Source organism: Ranitomeya variabilis, chromosome 4, assembly GCF_051348905.1.
Source record: "Ranitomeya variabilis isolate aRanVar5 chromosome 4, aRanVar5.hap1, whole genome shotgun sequence".
Classification (NCBI taxonomy): domain Eukaryota; kingdom Metazoa; phylum Chordata; class Amphibia; order Anura; family Dendrobatidae; genus Ranitomeya; species Ranitomeya variabilis.
The window spans coordinates 670,755,738-670,782,343 of NC_135235.1; the positions used below are offsets into that span (position 1 = coordinate 670,755,738).

Genomic DNA, 26,606 nt, shown 5'->3' on the forward strand with positions numbered 1-26,606 from the left:
GGATATGAGACATGGTTTACATACAGTAAACCATCTCATATCCCCCTTTTTTTTGCATATTCCACACTACTAATGTTAGTAGTGTGTATGTGCAAAATTTGGCCGCTGTAGCTGCTCAAATAAAGGGTTAAATGGCGGAAAAAATTGGCGTGGGCTCCCGCGCAATTTTCTCTGCCAGAATGGTAAAGCCAGTGACTGAGGGCAGATATTAATAGCCAGGAGAGGGTCCATGGTTATTGGCCCCCCCATGGCTAAAAACATCTGCCCCCAGCCACCCCAGAAAAGGCACATCTGGAAGATGCGCCTATTCTGGCACTTGGCCACTCTCTTCCCACTCCCTGTAGCGGTGGGCTATGGGGTAATGAAGGGTTAATGCCACCTTGCTATTGTAAGGTGACATTAAGCCAGATTAATAATGGAGAGGCGTCAATTATGACACCTATCCAATATTAATCCAATTGTCTGAAAGGGTTAAAAAACACACACACATTATTAAAAATTATTTTAATGAAATAAACACACAGATTGTTTTAGTATTTTATTGTTCTCTCAATCCAGCTGCAGACCCTCGCTTGGCAAAATAATAAACGCACAAGATACATACCCTCAGATGACCCGTCACGTCCCACGAGGTAATCCATCTGAAGGGGTTAATTATTTTACAGCCATGAGCTGCGCTAAAGCACTCGCTCGTGTCTGTAATCCCCGGGTAATGAAGGAAATCTGAGTGATCTGTACTTACATTGAGTTGCGGTGATGCGCCCTCTGGTGGATGTTCTCATGAACTGCAGCCTTGGAAAAGTTCCCACGCTCGAGTTCATATGAGTTCATCCACCAGAGGGCTTTTTTGAACAACTTTTGGAGTCCAATTTCTCCTGATACCCTTGTGAAAATAAAAACTTGGGGGCTAAAAAATCTTTTTTTGTGGAAAAAAAAATATTTTTTATTTTCACGACTCTGCATTATAAACTTCTGTGAAGCACTTGGGCATTCAAAGTTCTCACCACACATCTAGATAAGTTCCTTGGGGGGTCTAGTTTCCAAAATGGGGTCACTTCTGGGGGGTCTCTACTGTTTAGGTATATCTGGGGCTCTGCAAATGCAACATAACGCCCGCAGACCATTCTATCAAAGTCTGCATTCCAAAACGGCACTCCTTCCCTTCCGAGCTCAGCCATGCACCTAAACAGTGGTCCCCCCCACACATGGGGTATCAGTGTACTCAGGACAAATTGGACAACAACTTTTGGGGTCCAATTTCTCTTGTTACCTTTGTGAAAATAAAAATTGGGCTAAAAAAAATCTTTTTTGTGAAAAAAATATTTTTTTTTGTTTTCACGACTCTGCATTATAAACTTCGGTGAAGCACTTGGGCATTCAAAGTTCTCACAACACATCTAGATAAGTTCCTTGGGGGGTCTAGTTTCCAAAATGAGGTCACTTGTGGGGGGTTTCTACTGTTTAGGTACATCGGGGGCTCTGCAAACGCAACATAATTCCTGCAGACCATTCTATCAAAGTCTGCATTCCAAAACGGCGCTCCTTCCCTTCCAAGCTCTGCCATGCGCCCAAACAGTGGTTTATTCCCCACATATGGGGTATCAGCCTACTCAGCATAAATTGCACAATAAATTTTGGGGTCCAATTTCTCCTGTTACCCTTGTGAAAGTAAAAATTTGGGGGTGAAAAGATCATTTTTGTGGAAAAAAATATGATTTTTTTAATTTTCATGGCTCTACATTATAAACTTCTGTGAAGCAGTTGGGGGTTCCTAGTGCTCACCACACATCTAGATAAGCTCTTTGGGGGGTCTAGTTTCCAAAATGGAGTCACTTGTGGGGGGTTTCTACTGTTTAGGTACATCAGGATCTCTGCAAATGCAACATGACACCTGCAGACCATCCCATCAAAGTCTGCATTCCAAGCGGCGCTCCTTCCCTTCCGAGCCCTGATGGGTGCCCAAACAGTGCCCTCCCCCCACGTATGGGGTATCAGCGTATTCAGGACAAACTGGTCAACAGATTTTGTGGTCCAATGTCTCCTGTTACCCTTGATAAAATAAAAAATTGCAGGCTAAAATTTTTTTTATTTTCACGACTCTACGTTATAAACTTCCGTGAAGCACCTGGGGGTTTAAAGTGCTCACCACACATCTAGATAAGTTCCTTAAGGGGTCTAGTTTCCAAAATGGTGTCATTTGTGGGGGGTTTCCACTGGTTAGGCACATCAGGGGCTCTCCAAACGCGACATGGCATCCGATCTCAATTCCAGCCAATTCTACATTGAAAAAGTAAAACGGCACTCCTTCTCTTCCAAGCTCTGCAGTGCGCCCAAACAGTGGTTTACCCCCACATATGGGGTATCGATGTACTCAGGAGAGGTTGCACAACAACATTTGTTGTCTAATTTCTCCTGTTACCCTTGTGAAAATAAAAATTTGGGGGCAAAAAGATCATTTTTGCAGAAAAAATGCGACTTTTTTATTTTCACGGCTCTACGTTATAAACTTCCGGGAAGCACCTGGGGGTTTAAAGTGCTCACCACACATCTACATAAGTTCCTTATGGGGTCTAGTTTCCAAAATGGTGTCACTTGTGGGGGGTTTCCACTGTTTAGGCACATCAGGGGCTGTCCAAACGCGACATGGCGTCCGATCTCAATTCCAGCCAATTCTACATTGAAAAAGTAAAACGGCACTCCTTCTCTTCCAAGCTCTGCGGTGCGCCCAAACAGTGGTTTACCCCCACATATGGGGTATCGACGTACTCAGGAGAAATTGCACAACAACTTTTGTGGTCTAATTTCTCCTGTTACCCTTGTGAAAATAAGAATTTGTGAGTGAAAATATCATTTTTGTGTAAACAAATGCGATTTTTTATTTTCACGGCTCTACGTTATAAACTTCTGTGAAGCACTTGGGGGCTCAAAGTGCTCACCACACATCTAGTTAAGTTCCTTTAGGGGTCTAGTTTCCAAAATGGTGTCACTTGTGGAGCATTTCCACTGTTTAGGCACATCAGAGGCTCTCCAAACGTGACATGGCATCCGATCTCAATTCCAGCCAATTCTGCATTGAAAAAGTAAAACGGCGCTCCTTCTCTTCCAAGCTCTGCGGTGCGCCCAAACAGTGGTTTACCCCCACATATGGGGTATCAGCGTATTCAGGAGAAATTGCACAACAAAATGTATGGTTAAATTTCTGTTTTTACACTTGTGAAAATAAAAAAATATGGTTCCGAATTAAAGTGTTTGTCTTCCAGATGTGCCTTTTCTGGGGTGGCTGGGGGCAGATGTTTTTAACCACGGGGGGGCCAATAACCATGGACCCTCTCCTGGCTATTAATATCTGCCCTCAGTCACTGGCTTTACCATTCTGGCGGAGAAAATTGCGCGGGAACCCATGCCAATTTTTTCCGCCATTTACCCGCCATATGGGGTATCAGCGTATTCAGGAGAAATTGCACAACAAAATGTATGGTTAAATTTCTGTTTTTACACTTGTGAAAATAAAAAAATATGGTTCCGAATTAAAGTGTTTGTCTTCCAGATGTGCCTTTTCTGGGGTGGCTGGGGGCAGATGTTTTTAGCCACGGGGGGGCCAATAACCATGGACCCTCTCCTGGCTATTAATATCTGCCCTCAGTCACTGGCTTTACCATTCTGGCGGAGAAAATTGCGCGGGAACCCATGCCAATTTTTTCCGCCATTTAACCCTTTATTTGAGCAGCTACAGCACCCAAATTTTGCACATACACACTACTAACATTAGTAGTGTGGAATATGCAAAAAAAAAGGGGATATGAGATGGTTTACTGTATGTAAACCATGTCTCATATCATGTCGGGTTTAGGCAGGAGAAATGAAAAGCCGGCAATTGAATTACCGGCTTATCACAGATGTCGCGCTGAGTGAAATATAAATACAGAATATATATATATGTGTCTCAATGATATATATATATATATATATATATATATATATATATATATATATATACTGTATATATGTTTTCCCGAACATTTGAGCACATAAATCCATTAGATGTTGGTTTTGCAAGCTTGCGAGAAAATCTCGGCATACGGATGCCATACGGATGTCACACGGATGTCACACGGATCATTTGATGCGAGGAAATCGCATCCTCGCACTGCACACGGATCACTGTTTTTGAAACATTTGTGCGATTCTCGGCTGTGAAAAACGGACCGTTTTTTTATACGTTAAGTGTGTCCCCGGCCTTACTCAGCAACTCTGGCCGGCATTGGGAATAGCTGATCATTGGGGTGCCAGGTGCCGCCCTCCCGTGATCACACATTGATTACCTAAAGCAGGTGTGGGGAACCCCAGGCCCCGAGGGCCGCCAACAGTGCCTGCTTTCAGCATTTTCTTAGTATTGCACAGGTGATAATATAATCACCTACACTGGTGATGATTCCAACCCCTGTGCAATGCTAAGGAAATGCTGAAAACATGCACTGTTGGTGGCCCTCGGGGCCTGGAGTTCCCCACCCCTGACATAAAGTAATGCCAGGCCATCACCGCTAGTCATGGACAACCTCTGTAAATATCAATAGCACCACAAAAGAAAACAACACAAAATAGTTGTACATAGTACAACTAAAACAAAGTGCAAACAAAATAAGTCACAGGTGTAAATGGGTTGTCCAATGAAAATAGGTAATTACTTATCCACAGGATCAGTGATCTCTTGTTGATCACTGGGTGTTCACCCCATTACAATATAGCAGCAGTGTGGCACATGTCTGACGACTACTGCTCTGTTTATTGTTTTTCAGCAGCCCAAAACAGAATGAGTGGGGCATCCAACCTACCATTCCATTTTGTAACAGCATTAAAATTTCACCTTTCTGCTAATTGGTGCAGGTCCCAGTGGTTGGACAACCACTTTTTAGATATTATTATTATTATTATTATTCATTTTTATAGCGCCATTTATTCCATGGCGCTGTACATGTGAAATACGGGGCAAATATAGACAAATACATTAGACATGAGCAAAAAAAACAAGGCACACGGGTACATAAGGAGGGAGGACCCTGCCCGCGAGGGCTCACAATCTGCAGGGGATGGGTGATGATACACTAGGAGAGGGCAGAGCTGGTTGTGCGGCGGTTCAGTAGGTTCAGGATCACTGCAGGCTGTAGGCTTGTCGGAAGAGGTGAGTCTTCAGGTTCTTTTTGAAAGTTTCTATGGTAGGCGAGAGTCTGATGTGCTGGGGTAGAGAGTTCCAGAGTATGGGGGAAGCACGGGAGAAGTCTTGGATGCGGTTGTGGGAAGAAGAGATGAGAGGGGAGTAGAGAAGGAGGTCTTGAGAGGATCGGAGGTTGCGTGTTAGTAGGTACCGGGAGATCATGTCACAGATGTATGGAGGAGATAGGTTGTGGATGGCTTTGTAGGTCATTGTGAGGGTTTTGAACTGGAGTCTCTGGGCAATAGGAAGCCAGGGAAGGGCTTGGCATAGGGGAGAGGCTGGGGAATAGCGGGGAGACAGGTAGATTAGTCGAGCAGCAGAGTGTAGGATGGATTGGAGTGGTGCCAGAGTGCTAGAGGGGAGTCCAGAGAGTAGGAGGTTGCAGTAGTCGAGGCGGGAGATGATAAGGGCATGCACTAGTGTTTTTGTGGTGTCACGGTCAAGGAATGCGCGGATCCGGGAAATGTTTTTGAGTTTGAGGCGGCAGGAGGAGGCAAGGGCTTGTATATGTGGCTTGAAAGAGAGGGCAGAGTCGAGGATCACCCCGAGGCACCGGGCGTGTGGGACTGGGGAAAGTGAGCAGCCATTGACATTGATGGATAGGTCTGGTGGAGGGGTAGAGTGAGATGGGGGAAAGATGATGAATTCTGTTTTGTCCATGTTCAGTTGTAGAAAGCGAGCAGAAAAAAAGGCTGAAATAGCAGACAGACAGTGCGGGATTTTGGTAAGTAAGGAGGTGAGGTCAGGTCCGGATAGGTAGATCTGCGTGTCATCAGCATAGAGATGGTACTGCATACCGTGGGATTCTATGAGCTGTCCCAGACCGAAGGTGTAGATGGAGAAGAGTAGGGGTCCTAGAACAGAGCCTTGAGGAACACCGACGGACAAGGGGCGAGGTGAGGAGGTGGTGTGGCGGAGGGAGACACTGAATGTCCGATCTGTCAGATATGATGAGATCCAGGAAAGGGCCAAGTCTGTGATGCCAAGAGATGAGAGGATTTGTAGCAGAAGGGAGTGGTCCACAGTGTCAAAGGCAGAAGACAGGTCCAGGAGAAGGAGGACAGAGTAGTGTCGCTTGTTCCTGGCAGTTAGTAGGTCATTGGTGACTTTAGTTGGGGCAGTTTCAGTTGAGTGATGGGAACGGAAGCCAGATTGTAATCGATCAAAGAGGGAGCAGGAGGAGAGGTGAGAGGACAGTTCAAGATGGATGTGTTGCTCCAGCAATTTGGAGGCATAAGGAAGGAGAGATATCGGGCGATAGCTAGACACAGAAGATGGGTCGAGGGAGGGCTTTTTGAGGATGGGTGTGATCTTGGCATGTTTGAAGGATGAGGGGAAGACACCTGTTGTGAGTGAGAGGTTGAAGAGGTGCGTTAGGGTTGGGATGAAGACCGTGGAAAGGTTAGGGATGAGGGGAGATGGGAGCGGGTCGAGCGTGCAGGTGGTGAGGTGTGATCTCGACAGGAGGGTGGAGAGCTGATCTTCTGTCATGGTGGAGAAGCTGGTTTTGGAGGAGCAGGGGTGAGCAGCTAAGAGGGGCAGTGGGCGCTGTGGGCCAAAGCTTTCTCTGATCGTATCGATCTTCTGTTTAAAGAAAGAGGCAAAGTCTTCAGCAGAAATGAGAGGGGAGGGAGGGGGTGCAGGGGGATGGAGTAGAGAATTGAAAGTGTTGAAAAGCTGTTTAGGGTTGTGAGACAGGGAGGATATGAGAGATGAGAAGTAAGTTTGTTTTGCGGCAGTGAGCGCGGACTTGAAGCTGGCGAGGGACTGCTTGTATGCGGTGAAGTGGTCAGCAGAGCGGGATCGCTTCCATCTTCGCTCAGCGATCCTGGAAGCCCGTCTCAGTTCTTTAGTCAGGCTGGTCAGCCAGGGCTGCCTGTTGACTGTACGAGTTTTGCTATGCATGAGCGGGGCAGCCGAATTGAGTGTTGCTGTTATTGTGGCGTTATAAAAAGCAGCAGCAGCATTTGTGTCATGAAGGGAGGCTATGTCGGTAAGAGGGAGAAGGGACTCAGAGAGTGATTGTAAGTTGAGATGTTTGAGATTTCTGCGAGGGAGTTCGTGGAGTGGGGGTTGCACACTAGGAGAGGAGAGGGAAGAGAATGTCAGTAGGTTGTGGTCAGACAGGGGGAGGGGTGAGTTAGTGAGATTAGTAAGGGAGCAGAGGTGGGTGAAGACGAGGTCCAGCGTGTGGCCATCTTTGTGAGTGGCCTCAGAGGACCATTGAGTGAGGCCAAAGGAGGCAGTCAGTGATAAAAGTTTAGAGGCAGCTGAGGTGGAAGTGTCAATCGGGATGTTGAAATCACCCATGATGATAGTGGGGATGTCAACAGAGAGGAAATGAAGTAGCCATGTGGTGAAGTGGTCGAGAAAGGTGGAGATGGCTAGTTCTGGGGGGCGGTAGATGACAGCCAGCTGGAGGTTGGAGGGGGAATAGATGCGGATGGAGTGCACCTCAAATGAGGGAAGAGTAGCGGAGGGTGGTAGCGGGATTGGAGTGAAGGAGCAGGTGTCAGACAGGAGCAAGCCAACCCCTCCACCACGATATCAAAAAGTTATCAGCTATACAGCAGATAAGCAATACTTTTTTTTAACCAGACAACACCACTATGTACTAATGCTAGTAACAGGTAGAAAAACAGCATAAAATGGCTGTAAACTGTGCAATCATTGTAAAAAAAAAGTCAGGTGTTATTGCCACTTTCAACTGGATTAGATTAAACCCATACGAATACAGCAAAAAAATACAGCAAAATAACATTAAGTAGTGCAACAAAGATATTTGAGTGAATAGATGGCTTCACCACTAACAGTTAAACAGTACTTTTAGCAGCCTGTAGGAAAACAGTATACAATTACTGTAAACAGAGCAATTGTAGCAAGTCATTCAGGTGGTATTGCCACCTTTAACAGGGTAACAAAAAATGTTCTTCCAAGCAGGAAAACTATGCCAAATATCTATTTTAGCACTATCACATTAACACCGCTATAGCAGTTTGCCTAACTGGGTGCTATGTGACAACTCATAGCAACCAACAGGAATGTTTTTCGAAATGAGCAGTTAAATTAAAGAATTGTCTGGTGAAGGCATATTGATGTCCAACATCCACCCAACACTCTCTCATGTCCTTCAATGGCTGCTGAATATAACACTATGAACTGAGCTGCAAAAAAAACACTCTATTTAGTTTGCAGTGACCACTGGTGGATACTGCAAAACAGCTTCTATTCAAAAGAAAATTACAGTACTCCACAGCAGCCACCATAAATTGAATAGATGCACTCTGCAACTGAGTTCAAATTGTTTACATGAAGTGGCCACAGGAGCCAATAAGAGCTGATAGGTGGAGGTGCTAGAGGCTGACACCAAAGATCTCAAATTGATGACCTATCCTGTCGATATAATGTCAATATGCGTGACTGGACAAAACTCTGAAAAATCACTGAGGTAATCTTGCCACCTTATACAGGATTATTTATTACTCATAAAACCTATATGGAAACAGCATAAGGTCAGGATCACACATGCGAGAAATACGTCCGAGTCTCGCATGGTAATACCCGGCCCTGCCGCCGTCACTCAGGAGCGGAGAGTGCAACCGCATGGCAATACATAGAGCCGCACGCTCCGCTCCAGAGTGACGGCGGCAATGCCGGGTATTACCATGCGAGACTCAGACGTATTTCTCGCATGTGTGATCCCGGCCTAAAAGTGCAAACAGTATTAAAGTAAATATTAATTTACAAGGGCTAGGAGTCACGTTTTCCATATACTGATACTGGCCTCAAGTAAACCTGTCACATTAGGCAGCATGTTATAGAGCAAGTATAGTTGAGCAAGTTAACATTTGTTTTTGAGTAGTAGACAAGACTGCATTTTCAATGTGAGATCACTTGAACACTAGATTTAGGGCAGATTGGCATTAAGAAAGACTAAGTACTTCTGTTTATCTGAGCTGATTCGGTTTTTTCGCTCAGTAATTATCTGTCCTGTTTTTGAGAAAACTCTTTCTGAAGGTACAGATGTTGCTACAATACACAGTCTTTCTGCCATCACCTTGACAAGTCTGGGGTGTATTGAAGTCTTGGACTTCCACCAGGTCAGTGGGTCTTCAGATCGTTGTATAAGGGGTTCTTCAACATAACTTCTTACCTTCAGTTATGGCATCTGCAGTGGGATTCCTTCTTGCGGTTTTTCCTGTTGCCCTTTCATCAAAAAAATTCCATGCAGAAGACACTTGTTGAGCCACTTCTAATGACATTGCCTCTTCTCTCCCTTGGTCTCTTGGTGAAGCTGGTTGGACGCTGAAGCTGCATTTGGCTGCTGCTGCAGTTATTCTTTTAAGTGCTTCATCAGCAGCTCAACCATCATTAAAGGCCAACCTTTTGAATTGTTGATCCAATATGGTGGATTCAGACAGTAAAATGTTGTATTCCATTCTGTGGAACCTTCTGTCCATAGATGTAATAAGTGAGGTCACAAGCTCTGTTGCCTGTGATGTGCCTACAGTTCCATCTGTCTGATGTTGGGCAGTGACTCTCTGCAGACCCCTGCACAAAATGAGCATTTTAGAGGAGGTCACGTACCTTAGAAAGAGAAAACAGTAATTTTTTAATACAACAAACAGGAGAATAAGCAAAAACAACGTCACCATACTAATCAGGTACGGACTGGGGCTGAAATTCTGCCCTGGCATTTGAAATCACACAGGCCCATGTTGTCCCCGTCCCCATGAACCAGATGGGATGTATTACTAATATTACCCTGGATGGAGGAAAGGAAGATTTTCTACAAGACCAATATTTCTAATGATACCCGTGGCCTGCTGGGGTAAGTGACGGAGTCAACGACTTTGTGCTCCATCACAACTCTTAACAGTATGGGGGTCTGGAGAACACTGATTCTGCTAACAACGTACCAGACAAGGCGGCCCATGACCAGACAGACCCTTCTGGCATTTGCAATAACATCAGAAATGTGCCCTAAGCCTGAGCAAGCGCTTTAACCTTTAGCTTTAATAAATTAGTAAATGTCTATTGTACCTTTCTGCACTGATCTCCACAGTGACCTGCTCCAACACAGTGCATGCCTCTCTCGCTACTTCCCATTCTTCTTGGTTTAGTGTTTCAAAAGGTGCAGAGATAATGGCCAGGGTTGAGATTATTGCATCTTTTGACTCCAGAATTCGTTTTAGCATATAATATGATGAATTCCATCGTGTAACACAATCTTGTTTCAGTCTCAACTCGGACATACTCATCTGTCGTTGAGTAGACTTCAGTTTTTCTGTGGCTATTGTGCTCTTATGGAAATATTCCACTATTATTTTGACTTTGTCCACAGTGGGCTTAATAACCTTCATGGAATCTCTCACAATCAGATTAATAGTTTGTGCCAGACAGGGAATGTGGACCCAATTTAGATTTCGAATAGCTTTTGTTATGTTAGCCGCATTATCACTAACACAACAAATAACTTTACTTTCTATTTGCCAATCTTTTGCGACTCTCGTTGTGTGGTCGCTGGAGAGCTGTCACACAGACAGCTCTCCAGCGACCAACGATGCCGAAGTCCCCGGGTAACCAGGGTAAACATCGGGTTACTAAGCGCAGGGCCGCGCTTAGTAACCCGATGTTTTCCCTGGTTACCAGTGTAAATGTAAAAAAACCCAAACACTATGTTATGATCTACGTAATAATGATAAATTACTGCGTGATGGCTATTGGGAACATTTCAGAAGTTGAAGTGCCATAAAGCATGAGTTATTGTGTGTGCACGCGCCATCGTGCCATAGAGCTGCTATACGCTGCTGGTTATTGGGTACAGTGTGCGCAAGCGCCATTGTGTTACTAAGTTTCCGTATGCTGTTTGTTGCTGAGCTACGGTGTGCGCATGCGCCACTGCGCTTCTAAGTTGCCGCACGCAGCCAGTTACCATGGGTACTAGACCGGAAGTGTGACGGCAATAGGTAGGGGGATTCTCTTGTATGTCTGAGGTATGATCCGGAGATAGCTGTGTTCTCATGGCCCCAGGATAAACGCAGTACACGTACATAGATAGAGATGAGAGTGATGAAGCCCTGCTAGTTCTTTAGCTGTGAGCGCACACAGCCGGTAATCGTGGGCATTAGACCGGAAGTGTGATAGCAAAACTCCTGTGTCAGACGCGGCGGATTAATGGGAGACTGCCGAGTTCCTAGGGCACCATGGCAACCACAGCATGTGTACTAAGATAAAGGTAGGAGGAGTGGTGGACTTCTGTATGTTCATTGGCCGTGTTTGAATGCGGCACCGCCCCTGGAAATTCTGAACGTGTCTGCCTCTGTTAGGCATCACAGCTGCAGCTGCTTAAAAAAGTAATCACTGGACTAAATAAGGATGCCGGATTCCCACAGGAGCTACCCCTGACGAAGCCACTGTTGTGGCGACACGCGTCGGGTCTTTGCTCCTCCTGTCGGCACCCCCCACTGAGAATGGGGCTTGAGCAGCGCTTGGGTTTGCATGCAAGTTGAATAGTCTTGTGACCAGGGACACATTTAATATGCTTTTTCCATCTACCAGCAGGCTGTCTATATGTCCCATCATGGGGGCTGTGGTATTGTATGCGTAAGGGTGTACCATATGACTTCATCTTTAAGAGAAATGCTATACAATCTATTGTGATCGCATATTGATGTGGTTTATAACAAGCAGAGTTGTTTGTCATCATTGGGGTTTGGAACCCAACTTATTATGCATTCATATTGATGTGACATGGTTTTTCTTATGCATCAAAATTGCTAGTGGGGGTATTTGTCCTACACACATCTGTTTGTTCATGTCATAAGTCAACCTGTTGAAGCAAGGTACTTATTCACTGGTGCAATTCCTTTTATGGGTAAATTGCTGCCCTAAGACACAAACACATTTTTATTGTAAAGGTTTTGTGCTGTTCATGCAGACGTCCCACACAACTATAGCTTCTTCATAACAGAAGGGGCGTGGGTGGTGTCGTACGAGGGGGAGGGTTCTATTGTGAGCCGAGTGTTCATGTATATAGGTCCTATGTGTGACCATTTTTAAATGTTTTTAATGTGTGTGCTCCATGTGGGTTTTTGTACGTCCATATATGACATTTCAATAAAGATTATATATTTTTTTCAAATTTAATCCATTGCCTTGGGTGATCCCCGTTCATGGTCTATCCTTGGTTTGTTTGTATGGTTTAGAAGTAGATAGGCCTGGTTGGATCCCCGGTTCTTATGTGGTGCCCCCGTTTCAGTAACTAGGTTGCGCAGGACACCAGTACACAGCGCAGGCGCCGGTTTTGAAACGATAACCGCTGAGGGGGCGGCGCCGAAAGCGCAGGAAGATGTGAGTGACGGCAGAGGATCTGGCCAAGCTGGGGAGTGAGGACCCGCCTACCTGGCTAGAGACAGCAATTGTGGCTAAGTATAAAAACGCTTTATTTGGGGTATACTTGAACCTAAAACTAAAAGAGCCACCTTGTTAGAATGCAGCATTACTGCTGCACAAGGTGGCTCTTTTAGTTTATAACGGCTGGAGGGGGGTGACAGTGGCCCTTTAAGTGCTTCATCAGCAGCTCAACCATCATTAAAGGCCAACCTTTTGAATTGTGGATCCAATATGGTGGATTCAGACAGTAAAATGTTGTATTCCATTCTGTGGAACCTTCTGTCCATAGATGTAATAAGTGAGGTCACAAGCTCTGTTGCCTGTGATGTGCCTACAGTTCCATCTGTCTGATGTTGGGCAGTGACTCTCTGCAGACCCCTGCACAAAATGAGCATTTTAGAGGAGGTCACGTACCTTAGAAAGAGAAAACAGTAATTTTTTAATACAACAAACAGGAGAATAAGCAAAAACAACGTCACCATACTAATCAGGTACGGACTGGGGCTGAAATTCTGCCCTGGCATTTGAAATCACACAGGCCCATGTTGTCCCCGTCCCCATGAACCAGATGGGATGTATTACTAATATTACCCTGGATGGAGGAAAGGAAGATTTTCTACAAGACCAATATTTCTAATGATACCCGTGGCCTGCTGGGGTAAGTGACGGAGTCAACGACTTTGTGCTCCATCACAACTCTTAACAGTATGGGGGTCTGGAGAACACTGATTCTGCTAACAACGTACCAGACAAGGCGGCCCATGACCAGACAAACCCTTCTGGCATTTGCAATAACATCAGAAATGTGCCCTAAGCCTGAGCAAGCGCTTTAACCTTTAGCTTTAATAAATTAGTAAATGTCTATTGTACCTTTCTGCACTGATCTCCACAGTGACCTGCTCCAACACAGTGCATGCCTCTCTCGCTACTTCCCATTCTTCTTGGTTTAGTGTTTCAAAAGGTGCAGAGATAATGGCCAGGGTTGAGATTATTGCATCTTTTGACTCCAGAATTCGTTTTAGCATATAATATGATGAATTCCATCGTGTAACACAATCTTGTTTCAGTCTCAACTCGGACATACTCATCTGTCGTTGAGTAGACTTCAGTTTTTCTGTGGCTATTGTGCTCTTATGGAAATATTCCACTATTATTTTGACTTTGTCCACAGTGGGCTTAATAACCTTCATGGAATCTCTCACAATCAGATTAATAGTTTGTGCCAGACAGGGAATGTGGACCCAATTTAGATTTCGAATAGCTTTTGTTATGTTAGCCGCATTATCACTAACACAACAAATAACTTTACTTTCTATTTGCCAATCTTTTGCGACTCTCGTTGTGTGGTCGCTGGAGAGCTGTCACACAGACAGCTCTCCAGCGACCAACGATGCCGAAGTCCCCGGGTAACCAGGGTAAACATCGGGTTACTAAGCGCAGGGCCGCGCTTAGTAACCCGATGTTTTCCCTGGTTACCAGTGTAAATGTAAAAAAACCCAAACACTACATACTTACAATCCGGTGTCTGTCGCGTCCCCCGGCATCCGCTTCCCTGCACTGTGTAAGCACTGGCCCTAAAGCAGAGCGGTGACGTCACTGCTGTGCTCTGCTTTACGGCCGGCGCTGACACAGTGCAGGGAAGTGGACGCCGGGGGACGCGACAGACACCGGAATGTAAGTATGTATTGTTTGGGTTTTTTTTACATTTACAATGGTAACCAGGGTAAATATCGGGTTACTAAGCGTGGCCCTGCGCTTAGTAACCCGATGTTTACCCTGGTTACCAGTGAAGACATCGCTGAATCAGCGTCACACACGCCGATGCAGCGATGTCAGCGGGAGATCCAGCGACGAAATAAGGTGCTGGCCTTCTAGCTCCGACCAACGATGTCACAGCAGGATCCTGATCGCTGCTGCGTGTCAAACACGATGATATCGCTATCCAGGAAGCTGCAACGTCACGGATCGCTATCGTTATCGTTGTTAAGTTGTTCAGTGTGAAGGTACCTTTAGCAGTTCTTCTGCCAATTTCTCTGAAGTGTGTCTTTCACACAACTCAACACAGTCCAGAAGACAGGACACCAGCTTATAGATTTCAATGAAATGGCAGGTAACTGACATGAATGCAGTGGTGGTCCTGGATGTCCAGCAGTCTGTCGTCAGGCACACTGCTGTAGCTCTTTTAACCCTCTCCTGCAATGAGTCACGTTCTCTGTTATATATTCTCGGAAGGAGTGTCTGGGAGATGGTTTTCCTGCTTGGAATATTATACATAGGATTGAGAGAAAAAATTAGTTTTCTGAATCCTTTGTCCTCCACAATTGAAAGTGGTTGAAAATCCCTGGCAATCATTGCAGCCAATTCCTCATCTACTGTAGCTTGCTTTAATGGTGTCATCGCTGTACTTATAAACTGTGTAATCGAGCTTTGAGTTTTTGCAACAGGTTGGGGATTAATTGGAGCAGGAGGAGTGGCTGGTGCTGTAGATGTAGACATTGCTGCTGAAACTGTTCCTGAAGTAGAAGCAGTGGCACTGACTTCATGTGCGGCAGCCGGAAGGCTAACCTGACCACGATCTTGCCTTCTTCCCTCTGTCGTTACAGTTGGATGCAGCAATCTCAGATGCCTGTGAAGGTTATTAGTAGACCCTGCTCGGAATGAAAGTTTTTTTTTTTTTTTACAAATTTTACATTCTGCCTTTATGTTGTTGAGATTTTTGAAATGGATCCAAATGTCACTTCTTTTTCGACACTCCGACATTTTCTTGTCTGTTATTGGTAGGCAGCCTTTCGTGTAAGTGGTATACTGCAAGGATAAGAATTGTAATAAAGCCATGTGCAGTAAAAATAGTTTCATATCGCCACTAGTGATCTGATAATTAACCAGTAGTAGCCCAGTATGACATCTATTCCCCCAGACTAGTACTCTGCACCTTCACTGCTGTAGTCATTCCCTCTTGGACATGATTTATCTGCATCCGTATTTTTTCTGCAAGCGCATGGAACTGCAGCCTGATCAGGATTTGGTTGAAAATGTGAAATTATGACTTCTGAGGCAGAGGGGAGAGGGGAGAGACTGGTGAAAGTGAAAGAAAAAAAAAATGGTTCTCCGAGCCTGCGCAGTATCACATCCACATGAAGATTGGACGCAGGCATCCTGATTCGGGGGCGTCTACATTGACAATCATATGTTTTTGGATGCGCTTCCACGGATCAGGATGTCTGCAGATTTTTTAACACCCAAAATTCGCAACAAACTGCATTTTGGGAGCACATGAAAAATCCTGATGCAAACGCAGGTCCATACGTCCCTATGTTAGGTATAGGGATGCAATCTGGATCAAGATTGCTACACATCACAACGTCCTGTTACCGTACCAAAACGCTAGTGTGAAAGCAGACCCACCCGTGCAGCCCCTAACCAGGAGCCCCCATGTTATATACGGGCTCCCAATACATTTTATTGACACACTATAACATAGGGCACAAGCTCCTCTAGTGCGGCCGTTCACTGTATGACAGCACAGCATGCATAGTCTACATTATGTCTGCAATGCATCCTGCTCCCATACAGTTTTATCACTTTCCCATACAGCACATCCCTTGTTCTGAGCATGCTTAGTCCCACATATCGGATCCCTGCACACGGAATCATATGGATCCGTGCATGTCCTGGATCCATGCTCCATGGTAATTCCAGACGTGTAGCCACGGATCCGTGCAGGTCCCTGTGCCTGCGTGTTTTTCAGATGACACAGAACTGCAACAAGTTGCGTTTTTGTGCGTCTGGTAAAATATGCAGATACACGGAATCCGAGGGAAACCGGTGACAACTGGATGCACATACAGGTCCCATCCATCAGAGACGAAAACGGATCTGCATGCCTCCATATTCACACAGATTAAATAAAATATGCAAGTGTGAAACCAGCATAACTCTATACACTGCTGTACTAGATCTCGCCACGGCCATAGGTTTTGTCTAAAATCACTTTGTAAATTACTTACTCTCCCCTCAGCAGCAACTGACGTGCATATCCTCCTCACTGTAGCATTGTCCTCCTCTGATGTCTGACTCCGTCACTCCTGATCCTCAGTTCTGAGACTATTCTAATACTTTTAGATGATACCAAATAACTTGCTGAGTCCCTCCTCCTAATACCATATATGTATATATGCCATGGATGAGGCCACAGTAAAGTGTATCTTTATTTGGGACAAAAGGTAACTCACATGTCATTGCAGATGATGATTAGTGCAGAGCCGACTCCTTTCGTTCACAGCAGGGAGCCGGCTCTTTGTGTCGGCTCGTTCACGAACGACACATCACTACTGTCTTGTGGTTCTTGTGTAATCAGAGTTAAACGTTTGCATCTAATTATGTACCCGGTACTGTAGGCAGAGTTCTATCTTCCTGCTCTTTCCTGCTCTAAGCCAGAGAAACGAAGGAGAGACCTGCCCACAGACCACCCCTAAGCGCAAACATGTTCCTCTTTATAGAGACAGACTGTTTCTGCTTCGGGGCGGCCTATGGGATGGTCTTTCCTTGGTTTCTTTGGCTTAGAGCAGGAAGATAAGACTCTGCCTACAGTGCCGCCCTAGAGCACGGGCATCTCATTAGGTGCAAACTTCATTGATTACACAAGAACCACAAGATGGATTTCTTCACCACAGATATCATTTTAATCAGTGTAACAGCACCATCCTGACAGTGTCTGTAGGTTACTTAGCAAAATCCTGCTGACAGGTTTGCTTTATGTCACATGTCTACAAGGGAAAGCAATTTAAAACACTTAAGGATAATGATTAGGAAATGTACTGTATGTAATGACAAATAAACATCAGCAAGTAGAATGCATATAACAATCTTAAATATTTCACCATGTATATAGAACACTTTATCATTATGTGAACACTACAACTGCATCTTAAAGGGGTTGACCAGCCCTTCTGTTATACATGATCAGGACAGTTGCTGAAGAAAACGTCTGATGCCAAGAATGTCATCTGCTATATAATTGTCTAAGGGTCACGTCTGTCTGTCACGGATATTCATTGGTCGCGGCCTCTGTCTGTTATGTAATCCAAGTCGCCGATTGGTCGTGGCAAAACAGCCACGACCAATCAGCGACAGGCACAGTCCGGCGGAAAAATGGCCGCTCCTTCCTCCCCGAAGTCAGTGCCCGCTCCATAATCCCCCTCCAGTCTGCCCTCACACAGGGTTAATAGCAGCGGAAACGGACCGCGTTATGCCGCGGTGTAATGCACTCCGTTACCGCTGCTATTAACCCTGTGTGACCAACTTTTTACTATTCATGCTGCCTATGCGGCATGAATAGTAAAACGATGTAATGTTAAAAATAATAAAAAAAAATAAAAAATCGTTATATACTCACCGTCCTTCGGCCCCCGGATCGACAACAGGCCTTTCCTGCTCGCGATGCTCCGGTAACCGGTCCATGCTGCGATCTCGCAAGATGATGACGTTGCGGTCTCGCGAGACCGCTACGTCATCATCTCGCGAGACCGCAATGCACTCTTGGGACCGAAGCGCACGAACAGCGTCGGTAACCGCTTCGCTTGGAAGGTGAGTATATAACTTTTTTATTTTATTTCTTTTTTTTTTTTTAACAGGGATATGATGCCCACATTGCTATATACTACGTTGGCTGGGCAATATACTACATGAGCTGGGCAATATACTATGTGGGCTGGGCAATATACTACATGGGCTGTGCAATATACTACATGGGCTGGGCAATATACTACGTGGCTGGGCAATATACTACATGGGCTGGGCAATATACTACGTGGCTGGGCAATATACTACATGGGCTGTGCTATATACTACGTGGCTGGGCAATATACTACATGGGCTGGGCAATATACTACATGGGCTGCGCTATATACTAGGTGGGCTGCGCAATATACTACGTGACTATACAACGTGGGCTGCGCAATGTACAACGTGGGCTGCGCAATGTACAATGTGGGCTGCGCAATATACTACGTGGGCTGTGCAATATACTATGTGGGCTGCGCAATATACAACGTGGGCTGCGCAATATACTACGTGGGCTGCGCAATGTTCTACGTGGGCTGCGCAATGTAATGCGTTGGCTGCGCAATGTACTATGTGGGCTGCACAATGTACTGCGTGGGCTGCGCAATGTACTGCGTTGGCTGCGCAATATACAACGTGGGCTGCGCAATATACTACGTGGGCTGCGCAATGTTCTACGTGGGCTGCGCAATGTAATGCGTTGGCTGCGCAATGTACTATGTGGGCTGCACAATGTACTGCGTTGGCTGCGCAAGTACTGCGTTGGCTGCGCAATGTACTGCGTGGGCTGCGCAAGTACTGCGTTGGCTGCGCAATGTACTGCGTTGGCTGCGCAGTGGGCTGCGCAATGTACTGCGTGGGCTGCGCAATGTACTGCATGGGCTGCGCAATATACAATGTGGGCTGTGCTATACACTACGCATACATATTCTAGAATACCCGATGCGTTAGAATCGGGCCACCACTCAGTATGTAATAAGAATGATTTCTTATTAATCAGATGAGACCAAGTGGGGACTGGATGGTTCCCTCTTCAACGGTCCTGATCAAGTTTAACAGCATCGACTCACACGTGATACCAGACAACATGGAAGAGAGAGGTGTCGGACCACCCCTTTAAAACTTGTAACCAATGATTACTGAACAACTACTTTTAATACCAATATCCATCTGTATATATATTTTATCTTTATATGTTAAGATATTGCCTTAAGCTCTGTATAGTTGAGGGACAGCAGGTATACAAATATTGAAGGCAGAATTACATTAAGGATCTCCGGTTTGTTAAGACACTTTTCTGTTTTTGAAATTATCCTTTTATAGGAGCCAAGCATAATTACCCAGCTTTGCATTGCCCTGTAAGATTTCCCGAGGACCTTTCACCAGTTTAGGCATTTTAACTGGCCACATCATGGAATAGTGGCTGCAGAGCAGAGTAAAACTTCTTAGCTTTTATTTTTTTAAATTTTCCTTTGTTGCTGAGATATTAGCTTGTAAAATTTAGGCCATTATTTATGTTATAGTTCAACTGGATGTTACTACAGATTTGTCTCTGGGGACTTGTACTTCTTGCCCTGAATGGGATTGGTAATCATAAGTAGGCAGCATCATGCAGGGGAGAAACGAGCATGCCCTCCTCTCCTGACTGATATCTGCAGCTACTATGTAGAGATGCCGCAGAGCTCTGAATCATTATAAACCCTTCCAGATCTCATCGAACAGCAGTCAGTGTGGGGGGAGGATTAGTGCTGGGATTCAGAAGGTGTGCTGGAAAGAGCCTCACTGAGTAAGTGCTGTCTTGTCATTGTTTGGATATCTGCAGTCTATTCTAAAGGTACCTTCACACTAAGCGACGCTGCAGCGATACAGACGACGATGCCGATCGCTGCAGCGTCGCTGTTTAATCGCTGTGTGGTCGCTGGAGAGCTGTCACACAGACGGCTCTCTAGCAACCAACGATGCCGAAGTCCCCTGGTAACCAGGGTAAACATCGGGTTACTAAGCGCAGGGCCGCGCTTAGTAACCCGATGTTTACCCTGGTTACCAGCATAAATGTAAAAAAAAAACAAACAGTACATACTCACATTCTGGTGTCCGTCAGGTCCCTTGCCGTCCGCTTCCCGCACTGACTGACTGCCGGCCGTAAAGTAAAAGCAGAGCACAGCGGTGACGTCACCGCTGTGCTCTGCTTTCACTTTACGGCCGGCACTCAGTCAGTGCGGGAAGCGGACGGCAAGGGACCTGATGGACACCGTAATGTGAGTATGTACTGTTTTTTTTTTTTTTTACGTTTACGCTGGTAACCAGGGTGAACATCGGGTTACTAAGCGCGGCCCTGCGCTTAATAACCCGATGTTTACCCTGGTTACCAGTGAAGACATCGCTGGATCGGTGTCACACACACCGATCCAGCGATGTCTACGGGAGATCCAGCGACGAAATAAAGTTCTGGACTTTCTTCTCTGACCAACGATGGCACAGCAGGATCCTGATCGCTGCTGCCTGTCAAACACAACGATATCGCTAGCCAGGACGCTGCAACGTCACGGATCGCTAGCGATATCGTTGAAAAATCGTTTAGTGTGAAGGTACCTTTAGTTTGTCGGTTGGCTCTCCTGTTTTTTGTTTGTTTGACCACAAGGGGCCCAGAGTGAAGACAACCGATTTATGGTAGCAGGGTTGACACTCACACAGTGTAAGCTTTTTTTCTTGTTGTTCACATCCCACTTTTTTTTCACGCTAATATCTTTGAAATATACATGAAAAATTAAATAACTATGTTTTACTAAGTGCCACAGCCACTATAACATGATGTGGCCAGTTTCACATGCTCAAACTGGCAAAAGGTCCTTCTTAATAGTTGATGTATGTGTGTGTGGTTGAAAAGTTTGCTACTGATTTGAAGCCAACATATCTGAGTTATGCGTAGAAATTTTATGCATCTGTAGTCGTGTTCCGAAAAGATTGAAATATTTTCTTTGTATTCCATTTTTTTGCTAATATGTTGAGAACATAAAACCCTATGTATCTGAATACCGTTTTGCCTATGCGGAAATTTGGGGCAGAATGGTCCTGCCGTAAATTCAAATTTGCTTTGTGTTGCGGTTTTTGATGATGGTTTTTGAAGATCTCAAGAACTGTAGATCACAGTAAGCCGAAATTCAGTCTAAAAACTTCCTATATGTCCGATTTACTGATAAGCTAAATTTGGTGCTGCTTGGTCTTGACTGTTGCATAACAGACAACAGAATTTCAATATATATATGTGTGTATGTATATATATATATACAGTACAGACCAAAAGTTTGGACACACCTCATTTAAAGATTTTTCTGTATTTTCATGACTATGAAAATTGTACATTCACACTGAAGGCATCAAAACTATGAATTAACACATGTGGAATTACAAACTTAACAAAAAAGTGTGAAACAACTGAAATTATGTCTTATATTCTAGGTTCTTCAAAGTAGCCACTTTTTGCTTTGATGACTGCTTTGCACACTCTTGGCATTCTCTTGATGAGCTGCAAGAGGTAGTCACCGTGAATGGTCTTCCAACAATCTTGAAGGAGTTCCCAGAGATGCTTAGTTGGCACTTGTTGGCCCTTTTGCCTTCACTCTGCGGTCTAGCTCAACCCAAACCATCTCGATTGGGTTCAGGTCTGGTGACAGTGGAGGCCAGGTCATCTGGCGCAGCATCCCATCACTCTCCTTCTTGGTCAAATAGCCCTTACATATCCTGGAGGTGTGTTTGGGGTCATTGTCCTGTTGAAAAATTAATGATGGTCCAACTAAACGCAAACTGAATGGAATAGTTTGCCGCTGCAAGATGCTGTGGTAGCCATGCTGGTTCAGTACGCCTTCAATTTTGAATAAATCCCCAACAGTGTCACCAGAAAAGCACCCCCACACCATCACACCTCCCCCTCCATGCTTCACGGTGGGAACCAGGCATGTAGAGTCCATGCTTTCACCTTTTCTGCTTCGCACAAAGAAACGGTGGTTGGAACCAAAGATCTCAAATTTGGACTCATTAGACCAAAGCACAGATTTCCACTGGTCTAATGTCCATTCCTTGTGTTCTTTAGCCCAAACAAGTCTCTTCTGCTTGTTGCCTGTCCTTAGCAGTGGTTTCCTAGCAGCTATTTTACCATGAAGGCCTGCTGCACAAAGTCTCCTCTTAACAGTTGTTGTAGAGATGTGTCTGCTGCTAGAACTCTGTGTGGCATTGACCTGGTCTCTAATCTGAGCTGCTGTTAGCCTGTGATTTCTGAGGCTGGTGACTCGGATAAACTTATCCTCAGAAGCAGAGGTGACTCGTGGTCTTCCTTACCTGGGGCGGTCCTCATGTGAGCCAGTTTCTTTGTAGCGCTTGATGGTTTTTGCAACTGCAGTTGGGGACACGTTCAAAGTTTTCCCAATTTTTCGGACTGACTGACTGACCTTCATTTCTTAAAGTAATGATGGCCACTCGTTTTTCTTTACTTAGCTGCTTTTTTCTTGCCATAATACAAATTCTAACAGTCTATTCAGTAGGACTATCAGCTGTGTATCCACCAGACTTCTGTACAACACAACTGATGGTCCCAACCCCATTTATAAGGCAAGAAATCCCACTTATTAAACCTGACAGGGCACACCTGTGAAGTGAAAACCATTCCCGGTGACTACCTCTTGAAGCTCATCAAGAGAATGCCAAGAGTGTACAAAGCAGTCATCAAAGCAAAAGGTGGCTACTTTGAACCTAGAATATAAGACATAATTTCAGTTGTGTCACACTTTTTTGTTAAGTTTATAATTCCACATGTGTTAATTCATAGTTTTGATGCCTTCAGTGTGAATGTTCAATTTTCATACACATGAAAATACAGAAAAATCTTTAAATGAGGTGTGCCCAAACTTTTGATCTGTACACACATATATATATGTGTGTGTGTATATATATATATATATATATATATATACACTCACTGGCCACTTTATTAGGTACACCTGTCCAACTTCTTGTTAACACTTAATTTCTAATCAGCCAATCACATGGCGGCAACTCAGTGCATTTAGGCATGTAGACATGGTCAAGACTATCTCCTGCAGTTCAAACCGAGCATCAGTATGGGGAAGAAAGGTGATTTGAGTGCCTTTGAACGTGGCATGGTTGTTGGTGCCAGAAGGGCTGGTCTGAGTATTTCAGAAACTGCTGATCTACTGGGATTTTCACGCACAACCATCTCTAGGGTTTACAGAGAATGGTCCAAAAAAGAAAAAAAATCCAGTGAGCGGCAGTTCTGTGGGCGGAAATGCCTTGTTGATGCCAGAGGTCAGAGGAGAATGGGCAGACTGGTTCGAGCTGATAGAAAGGCAACAGTGACTCAAATCGCCACCCGTTACAACCAAGGTAGGCCTAAGAGCATCTCTGAACGCACAGTGCGTCGAACTTTGAGGCAGATGGGCTACAGCAGCAGAAGACCACACCGGGTACCACTCCTTTCAGCTAAGAACAGGAAACTGAGGCTACAATTTGCACAAGCTCATCGAAATTGGACAGTAGAAGATTGGAAAAACATTGCTTGGTCTGATGAGTCTCGATTTCTGCTGCGACATTCGGATGGTAGGGTCAGAATTTGGCGTAAACAACATGAAATCTTTGGGATGTGGTGGAACGGGAGATTCGCATCAGGGATGTGCAGCCGACAAATCTGCGGCAACTGTGTGATGCCATCATGTCAATATGGACCAAAATCTCTGAGGAATGCTTCCAGCACCTTGTTGAATCTATGCCACGAAGAATTGAGGCAGTTCTGAAGGCAAAAGGGGGTCCAACCCGTTACTAGCATGGTGTACCTAATAAAGTGGCCAGTGAGTGTATATATATATTTATTTATTTAATTAATCATCTTCTACTACTAAGGAAGGCCAGGCCGGGGTCCACCTATCCATTCATCTATTCTAGTGAAACCTTTCACTTATCGATATGCCATTGTGATGTAGCCACTGCTGATCAAGAAGACCTAACAGGAGTATCCTAGGAGTAGTTGACACAGGGCTAAAGCCAACACACGAGGCTAAAGAATGAGCAAGTTTACACAACATATATTATATATATATTACGCTTTGCTTCTATCTCACATGTATTTAGATTTATGGATTAAAGGGAACCTGTCACCCCCCCCCCCCACCAGGCATTTTTAACTAAAAGAGCCACCTTGTGCAGCAGTAATGCTGCATTCTGACAAGGTGGCTCTTTTAGTTATTGGTGCTGTAACTGCCGAAATAATCCGTTTTGTAATTTGTCCTAAATACCTTTTCTTCAGTCAAGGAGGCAGGCATTTCCCCCCTGCTGCAGACGCAGGGGGGGGGGGTGACAGGTTCCCTTTAATAAATAAAAGTAAAGTTTTTTTGTCATTTGCTGAGTGCTGCATGTTTCCTTTTAACTATTGCTGGATCCTTAACTAATGATTATTTTTTTAAATAAATTATTGATTTAACACAAACTTTAGTTATGATTTTATGTTTCTATTAATACCAGAGTGAGAGCAGACACAAGACAACGTAGAACTCACAGGGCAAGAATTACTGTTCCAGTAGCTAAAAGCTGATACACAATATGCCACAGTATTGGCTCTGCCAGACTATGACAAGCTCTTCACAGGGAATTTTTACCCAACATGATGGGAGTAAACAATGACTCTAGATATTGCTATTACGTCTGTCAGAGGCCGTAGCCTCAAGAAGGCTACCTCCACTAGCCACTCCGTCTGCCAGATTCCAAAACAATACCAGTCTTCGCTAATTAACCCTTGACCCTGGCCCAGGTGTTATATCGAGGACCAGTAGATTGCTTCCATAAGAGAGCTGCTATCCAGAGAATCAAACCAGAGACAAAGAATTCACACCCTATGAATCTAGCTGTAAAACCATATTTAAAAGCACAGCTTGCTCAACCAAGGTATACCACAATAGGCTCATGATCACCTTTTAGAATCCGTACCTCTTATGAACAAAGATTTTGGCCTCCTGATGAACCATGAAAGGAGAACTGCATTGAGGCAGAGGCATAGAAACAATTCCTATTGACAAGCATCAAAATAATAAGTGATTCATGCTTTTATATAATATCATGTATTGTCCTGTATTTTTTATAACTCCCCTCTGAAGATAGTTGAGGACTGTCTAGTTTAGGTTCCATTAGTATTATTTGCTGTATCAGGGGCATATAGGGAAAGTGAGGAGCCGCCGCGGAGCAGGGCCACCAAAACTTCGTTATCTAGGGTGCCGACCCCCCTGACAGTGACTATATAGCGGTCATCTCAGGGCTTCATAGGCCACATGTGGTATGTATTGTTCCATAACCCAATAAGTTCACCTGTTCTTCTTGGCATTGTGATTAATTGACTGACTGAGCAGCACCACCAGACACAGGAATTAAACAGGACCTCCACTCCACATCACCCATGAAAAAAGGCACGGCGCCTCCCAGCAACCATAGTGGGAACAAATGAGACAGTCTCTGGCCTGGATGGTACAATTAGATCCAGTAATAAGAGCGACCTATTTCTGTATTCAAGCAGTGGCAGAACATAAACATACACTAGATACAGACATGACACTCTATCACCCATTTATAATACAATATCACCTTCAGTCACTGAAACGCTGACCCAGGCTTGCGGAAAACATCGATGTGCTACCAGACTCGCCAAGTATGATGTTGTCTTCTTAACTCCCTCTGACATTACCTTCAAAAGATGTTCAAATCTGAACCCAGCTATGATGTTGGGTCGAAAATAGGGGACTGATGAGTAGGAAGACCAGTTATGGGAGAGAGAAGAGGCCGAGAAATGAGTGGGAAACTGGGAATCAAGAAAGGAAATCTGTTATCAAATAACCCACACATTTTTTTATTTCCTTTTTCTCAACTGGATGATTATCATAACCGTCTCAAGCTGATGAAAATTGAAACGACAGAGGTAGAACTGCAATACATAGACCAGACTGAGTTTTTTTTAGTATACGGATCCCGATACTAGCATAAGGTAGTCCATGCACGGGTTATGCGGTCACCCCACTTCCTTGGCTCAGGAGGCAGAATTGGAAGCATTTAAGAAAATGATAGCGGATTTGTGAACATACTATGACTTTCTTATTTTCAATTCAACTCCAAATAGTGCAGTTACTGTAGCTAATGCTTACTATGGAACTTGTAAAGTAGAAGGAAAATCACTCAAATGATATAACAAAATCAAACATCTAGGTAATGAAACTCAGAAAATGAGTAAAACAGAATGCCTTTCATTTTGAAATCATTTGACTTTATTAAAAAATATTTAAAAAACAAGGTTGACAAAAGAAGATGCAGAGTTACTAAAGCGGGGCATGTAAAGTAATCCAAATAGATAATACATATAGGTAACACAATTACCAACTACTAGATGACT

General features: G+C 44.6%; 1 protein-coding gene across 1 annotated transcript in view; it reads left to right on the plus strand.

The window, feature by feature from the left end:
• Nucleotides 1–26,606, plus strand: part of LOC143766286 (uncharacterized) — a 195,283-nt gene that overhangs the window by 25,463 nt on the left and 143,214 nt on the right. The window lies entirely within an intron of this gene.